A 6,806-nucleotide genomic window follows, 5' to 3' on the forward strand; every position below is an offset into this window, starting at 1 on the left:
ATATTTGGTGTAGTACAACATTGAACCACGACGGGGCACTGTTTTCATGCTTTTTCCTTGCTCTCTCAGAACACTGAAGGAACTATATGGTACCTGAATCTTTTTGTTGTTGTTTTAGATTTTTGTTTGTTTGTTTTTCAAGACTGAGTTTTACTGTGTAGACCTGGGTGCCCTAGAACTTGCTCAGAATACTAGGTTGGCTTCGAACTCAGAGATCTGCCTACCTATGCCTCCTGAATTCTGGGATTAAAGACATGCACCAACCACCATTCCACTGTTTTCAGGTTTTTTGACACAGGGTCTCTGTAAACCCAGATTAGCCTAGAACTCAGTATGTAACTCCTACAGACCTTAAACTCACAGCTATTCTCCCGTCTCAGCCTCCTGAATGCTATAGGTGTGAGCCACCATGACTTGATTCCCTTATGTTGACTTTGTCAAATACTCTTATAAAATATTTATTTAATTTGCATGTGCATGTATGTATGAATATACCAGTTGCCAGAAGATACCAGAAGAAAGTGTTGGATCCTCTGGAACTGGTGCTACATTTGGCTATGAGCCATTATGTGGGTGCTGGGAACTGAACTCAAGTCCTCTGCAAGAACCCCGAGTGCTCTTAAACACTAAGCCATCTCTCTACCTCTGTGGAAAGCTTTTATAGTCCTTTTACAGAGATGGTCATATGATTCTTTAAAATTAGAGCTATTAATGTGGGATTGATGTTTGTGCTTTGTCTTGTTTTGTAATTGGCCATATTCATTGCACACAGTGGTATAAAGACAGTTTCTTTCAATTATATCATGTGCTTTTACCATCACCCCTCAATACCCTCCCCTTCATCTCCGTTTCCCTTTACCCCTTCCACTGGTCTGCTTCTTTCCTTCTGCTTTCATTTCATTTTTAAGTGGATTTGTGCGTCTGTGTACAACTGAGGCGCCACACATAAGAGAACGTATGAAGTATTTGTCTGAGTTTGGTTTGTTTCACCTAATCTGATGGTCTCCAGTTGTATCCATTTTCTAGCAAACAACAGAACTTTGTTCTCTATGGCTGAATAAAACCTCACTGTGCATGCACTTACAACACCGTCTCTACCTCTTTGTGAATAGACATGCCGTTTGCAATGCTTGCCTCTTAGGGATAGTGATGCAGTAAATTAGACATGCACGTATCTGTCTAGTATGTGACTGAGAGTCTTTCGGGTATATAGCCAGATGTGGTCTAGCCGTGTCAGAGGGTAGTGCTCCTTTGGTCTTTGAGGATCCACCATACTGATTTCCATAATGGTTGGCCCAGTTTACATTCCCACTGGTCATGTAAGAGTTCTTTCCTATCCGTCTTCACCAGCATTTTGCTGATGTTTGTTTTCTTTTGGGGGCAGGTGGGGGAGGGGTGCAAGTTTTAAGACAGGGTTTCTCTGTGTGGCTCTGCTTTCCTGAAACTTACTTTGTAGACCAGGTGGCCTTGAACTTACAGAGATCCACCTGCCTCTGCATCCCCAGTGCTGGGATTAAAGGTGTGCTCCACATCACCCAGCATGTTTATTTTCTTAATGACAAGTATTTTCATTTTGTATTAATTCTTTGAGAATTTTACACAAACTCTTTGATATCACCTCAGCTCCTCCGAGGTCCCCCATCTCCCTATCCAGACCAAACTTCATGTCCTATTTATTGTTTTAATTCCAACAATAACGCCTATGCAATGTGTTAATACAGCTCACTATCATATGCTTCCTATGGGGATTGAGATCAAGCCCATTGAAAATGTCTGCTACCTGACCATCCTTCTCAGAGCAGATAGGCAGACATTAGCTGAGTCCTCGAGGACAGGGACTCTATATTATTTGCCATGCATGAGAACAACAACAACAACAAAAAGCCAAATGCTTCCCTTCTAGGTAGGGTGGGGATGGTGTAATTTCTTTCTAAGGATGTAAGGATGCCTGTTTCATGCCTGAAACCAATTCCGCCTTAGACTGTCCTTGGAAATTTAGGCAACCAGCATTTTAAAAGCATATGCCGGCTGCTAGATTGCAAATCCAGTCAGTCAAGTGGACCAGGGACCAGAGGTTGGGGTGCAAGGGAACCTGGAAGGAAGAGAAAGTCCACTAGGATGACTTCAGTCTTTTCTCAGACCACTGTGGGGACTGACCAGAGCTCAGGGCCAGGAGACTTTTATTTTGTTATCATCCAGCTTCCTCGTTGGCATCACAACCCAAGAGATCAACCCCAACCCGTGCTGAGCAAAGATGAAAGCTCTCTCTAGTGGTCAAGGTGTGGGCAGTGTAAGGTGACAGACAGCTAAGAGGTGCTGGGATTCTCTCAAGAACCTCAGAGGAACATGCTTCTGAGGCCTGGCCAGACATGAGCCCTTAGGAGGCAAAGTGTTGGGAAAGGGAGGTGGGCAACTAGCTCATGGGAGCTGAGCTGCCGAGGTGTCTGGGAGTTGGAGTTCGGAGCCGTCCACTGTGCCAAAGCCCTGGCTGAGATCCTAGGTGACAGAGATGAAAGTCTGGTGTGGGCTCTGCTTCCTAGAAGAAGGTTAGTGACAAGACAGGTTTCAGAGCTGGGAGAATCTTTGGAGGAAGGTTTCATGTCCGGCTCTGGGTCACCAGGTGGGAAGTCCAGGGCACCCCTGGCGACACAGGACAAATTCCCTCCCATGCCAGGGCTCCCGGAATCCATCGTTCTGTCTCAGTGTCTTAAAAGGTAGTTTTCCTTCTGCTGCAGTGCAGCATGGAAATGGCTGGCCCGTTAATGTGGTCCAAGTGTAGAAATCTACTCTAAATGGTGGAATTTGACAAGGCAGGAGGGGGGAGAAACGGCCAAAGGAACCCCCTTGTTCACTTGGCCCCATCTTGGGGCTGCGCGGGCAGCGCTATTTTTCTTTGGGAAACATTAATGTAAGCCGAGTAGTTCCGGCCCAAAGCGAAGAAATAAAGGCCAAGGCTAGTTGTCATGGTCCCTCCACCAGCAAGATGGGATCACTGCCAGGGGGCCCTGCCCAGAGTAGAGGCGATGTCACCCTAAAATGCCAGCACATGGGCTGAGGCAGAAACCGGCTGAGCTGGCTGGAGCTAGCCTTTCTTCAGCGCCTAGAATCCTCAGGTTAATGAGGTGCGGAGCAGGTATGGTCCCCCTGCTCCCCACCAAGGCAAACATCAGACCTCTCAACACCAAAATGCGACCAGGCACACAAAACATCCTTGCCTGCAGTTACTCCCTAGTGATAACTATACTTAAAAAGCATCAGACATGTCTTTAAACCTTCATCCCTAATTCCTGCCAGACCGACTGGCTCTATCACTAACTAGCTCAAGGCTGGAGAGCTCAGGCTTTGGGATGCCAGGCAAGCATTTGCTGTAGCACACGAGGATTCCCGGTGTGCTAAACTTGACCCGCCCACATAGGGCGGGACATCGTTTGCAGCTAGCAAACAAAGTCCTAGGCACTTACTGGGACCAAGTGAGAAGCTGATGAGGTGCTAGTCAGTGTACCCTGTTAGGGACATAGCAAACTTCCATGACTTGAGTTTTCACTTTTCCCAGGGTGGCAGGAAGCCCTCTTCCGCAGACACCAGCTTCTTAGCCCATTAAGGCTTGACATCCAGATTAAAGTCCTCCATCATCTCAGGACTCAGCCCTCTTACCTTCGGTGCCTTCCCTCCTGAGAAGGGCAAGCCCAGCAGAGCTAGCCATCATCTGGCACCTTTTTGGAGTTACAGCAAGACATGAGAACCCCCATAAATATCTTAGAGAATTTTGTTAGGACGGGGTTTTTGTTGTTGCTGCTGTGGTTTTAATAAATCTAATTCTGTCCCCCACCCCTACCCACACCCTCAGTCACACACATACACAAACACATACACAGGGAACTGGCTATTGAAAGCAAACACTGACTCAGAAAGGTGCGAGTCTGCTTAGTTCCCACCCCAATTATAACAGGAGCGAGCTCTGGACGCCCCAACCAAATCGGAGTCTTTGGGATCAGAGACCACAGACACCCAAAAATTGTGGCACTCTGTGACCACTTTTCCTGTGATCCTACAGACTCAACAGCAGTAGTGACTGGTTCATTTCTGGTGCCTGGTACACGTACTGTCTAACCATGCCCAGCCTCCACCCCCCTCTCCTCTCTCCATTTTCAAAATAATGGGTAACCGCATTCCGTGTGTTTGAGTGTGCATGGGGAGAAATGCTTGTTTTCAGAGCCCTTTCTGTACAGAGCAAAGATGATTGCTCTCCAGAGTGGAGAGTTCTGAAAGGGGAACTCTGGTTATTTCAGAAGAGAAAAACCACACAAGAAAAATAGAGGAGTAGGGAGGATACATTTTATGATAGGGAACAAAAACTGCACAGTTTCCCTAACAGTTCATGTTTTAAAGGATTTTCGCCGATTTCAGACTCATAGATTTTAGTGATACTTAGTTTTAATACAAGTTCTGTCATTGCACAATTTAATTTTTTTTACTAAAACCATTCTAAGCATGTTTTTTTCCAACATTAGGTATTTTCTCGTCTTGATTTTTAAAGTAGAGAAGACTTTATGCAGGTTTTCCTTGTATAAGAATTGCCTATAGCCAATTAACTAGTGTCTTTGGAGTTGTATCCACCCAAACAAACATCTTTGAAGCTAAGCATGTGGGGTCTTGTTTGTTTTGTTTCTCTTCTTTTTCAAATGGGGGTTAAAGGTGGGTTTTTAAATAGTTGGAAATCTGTTGTGCTAAAATTCCTCCTCAAAGGCAGCGTAGTTTATGTCTACAGATGCCTGTGTAGCAAAACAAAGAGCATTTGGGGCGCTGCATTATTAATGAGCAGATGCTAAGTAGATAGAGAAAAGAAATGTTATACAAGTTTTCCAGGGGCAAAGTGCAGGCTCCTGAAGTTACCAGGCATGTACCCAAACCTGTGCCTCTTATCTCCTGTGTTTTCACTATACATGGGGAATTTTTCCTTTCTGCTGTTAGCTAGGAAATTCATGGGGTTTCTTTGTTCCAGTGGTTTTAGGCTGGGAGACCTAAAGTCTGTGGAGGGTTGCCCCAGCCAGGTCAAGTCCAGAGCTGTATGGTCATTCAGAGATACCCCCATCCCTTTTCACACTACAGGTAGAAAGAGGCATCCCTGCTGACCTCAGCCAACTCTCCCTTTCCTGTATCCAGGGGCCAGCAACACAGGGGTACCCAGCTTCTCACCCTTTTGAAGATTTCCAGCCACTGATGCTCCACTACAAACACCAGCACACCCTGCAGCTCAGGTGAAAGTGTCTCTCTTCTTCTGGCTTTCAAGCAGGGTTCCTGCAAACAACTTGTCCTGGCATTGGCTCTCCACCAGGCTCCTGCTAGCACCCATCACCTCCAATTGTCTCATTTTCTGCAGCACCCACTACCACTACTGTGGGTGTGTCCACGGGGCTCTGTGTGAGTTATCTTTATCCGCCGCATTGGCCATTTGAGGAAGGAGGTATCCTCTCACTGGCTGTGTGGATTTGAGGAACTGGCAAGTTAAGAAGAAAAGTGCAGGGCCTAGTCAGGCTAACCTGGCACCTCAGTGGTGAGGACCTCTGTCTCCTCAACAAATATATCTTTCTGCTGTTCCACTGCTGGTTCCCTCCTCTGGACTTAGGTGCAGAGCCTCCCTACTGCAGCGGGAACCCTGGCTGTCCTTCATAACTCCCTGTTATCTGTTTTGTGGGGACACAGAAAATCCACTTTTGTTCTTTTCCTGGTTTTGCCTCATTTGAACTTTTTCTTTTTTTTAAAGGTCCATCCCTCCCTCAAGTCTGGTCTTTGCCAGACCATCCACCATCCCCCCAAGTACTCTGTGCAAAAGCAAGAAGTGATTTGTCTGTTTACAGCAGGTTGAATTAAGATAGTTATCGGCCCTGAACTCTTTAGGAGCTGGTCAACCCACTTTGATTCAGAAAGCCAACTAGGATCACAGCCTACACTTGTGGCCCCTCCGGTTGCCCAGGCTCTTGAAGACAATGACTGCCGTCTTTCACCCACTTGACTGGACCTGGGAGAATTCCTGGCAGGACAAGCTGCTCTTTGAGTGTCAAGGCACCTCAAGTCAGGATTTCAAGTCAGATAGAAGTCTTCTGAGGTAGGAGTGTGAAGGACTGGATGCTCAGAGCCTCCTGGTGGCTGCTGGCTAAGGAGCTGGCACCGGATTTCCAGGGACCAGATTGGACTTTACAAAGGATGGAGAGTTCTGCATCCCAAGGCCTTTAACAGGCAGCTTCTGTCCTCCTCACTGTAAAGGGTTGCATGCCTCCTCTCTGCGTTCCCCCAATTCTTAGGGGCTCTGCTCTGGAAGCTTTCTAGTTTGTCACTGATAACATCTAGAGATGGGGCAGGGGTGCAACACTTTCAGGGCTACGGCCACGCAGGCATTCTCCATCCTTCTTGTTCCACGTGGAGTCTTCCACTCTCTTCGAGAAAGAAAAGGGCACGGTCGGGGAAAGAGTTTTGTGTGAGAACTTCCCTCCCCCACAATGTTGGATGAGAACTGGACTCAAGAGTCTGGATGTGGCTAGTTTATAGCTGTAGGCAGTGAAGGGCGAGTCCTCTACTGTTCCTCTCTCCCTTAACTCCAGCCTCCTGACCAACAACCTAGTCCTTGAGATTCCAGGCCCCTTCCTCGAAAAGCCACAGCTCTACTGCCAGTTTCATAGGGTCAACAGCAAGAGATGCCAGACTTACCAGTCCTTTTTAAATCTAGCAAGAGCACTTCCCATCCCTACCCCTAGCCCCTCTCCAGCAGATCTAGCAAATCCTGAAACATCCGGGAGGGTTTAGCGCAG

The 6,806-nt window shown here is 47.0% G+C and overlaps 1 long non-coding RNA gene across 1 annotated transcript; it reads right to left on the reverse strand.

Annotated features, from left to right (window-relative positions):
- Window positions 1-4,313: 4,313 nt before the first annotated feature.
- Window positions 4,314-6,800, reverse strand: LOC121138586. The gene is made up of 2 exons (XR_005875506.1): window positions 6,706-6,800; window positions 4,314-6,434 (listed from the first exon to the last, which is right to left on the reverse strand). It is a non-coding gene; the product is annotated as an uncharacterized LOC121138586 (long non-coding RNA).
- Between the last annotated feature and the right edge of the window lie 6 nt (window positions 6,801-6,806).

The sequence above is a fragment of the Mesocricetus auratus genome, unplaced genomic scaffold (assembly GCF_017639785.1).
Source record: "Mesocricetus auratus isolate SY011 unplaced genomic scaffold, BCM_Maur_2.0 contig_10502_pilon_obj, whole genome shotgun sequence".
NCBI classification, from domain to species: domain Eukaryota; kingdom Metazoa; phylum Chordata; class Mammalia; order Rodentia; family Cricetidae; genus Mesocricetus; species Mesocricetus auratus.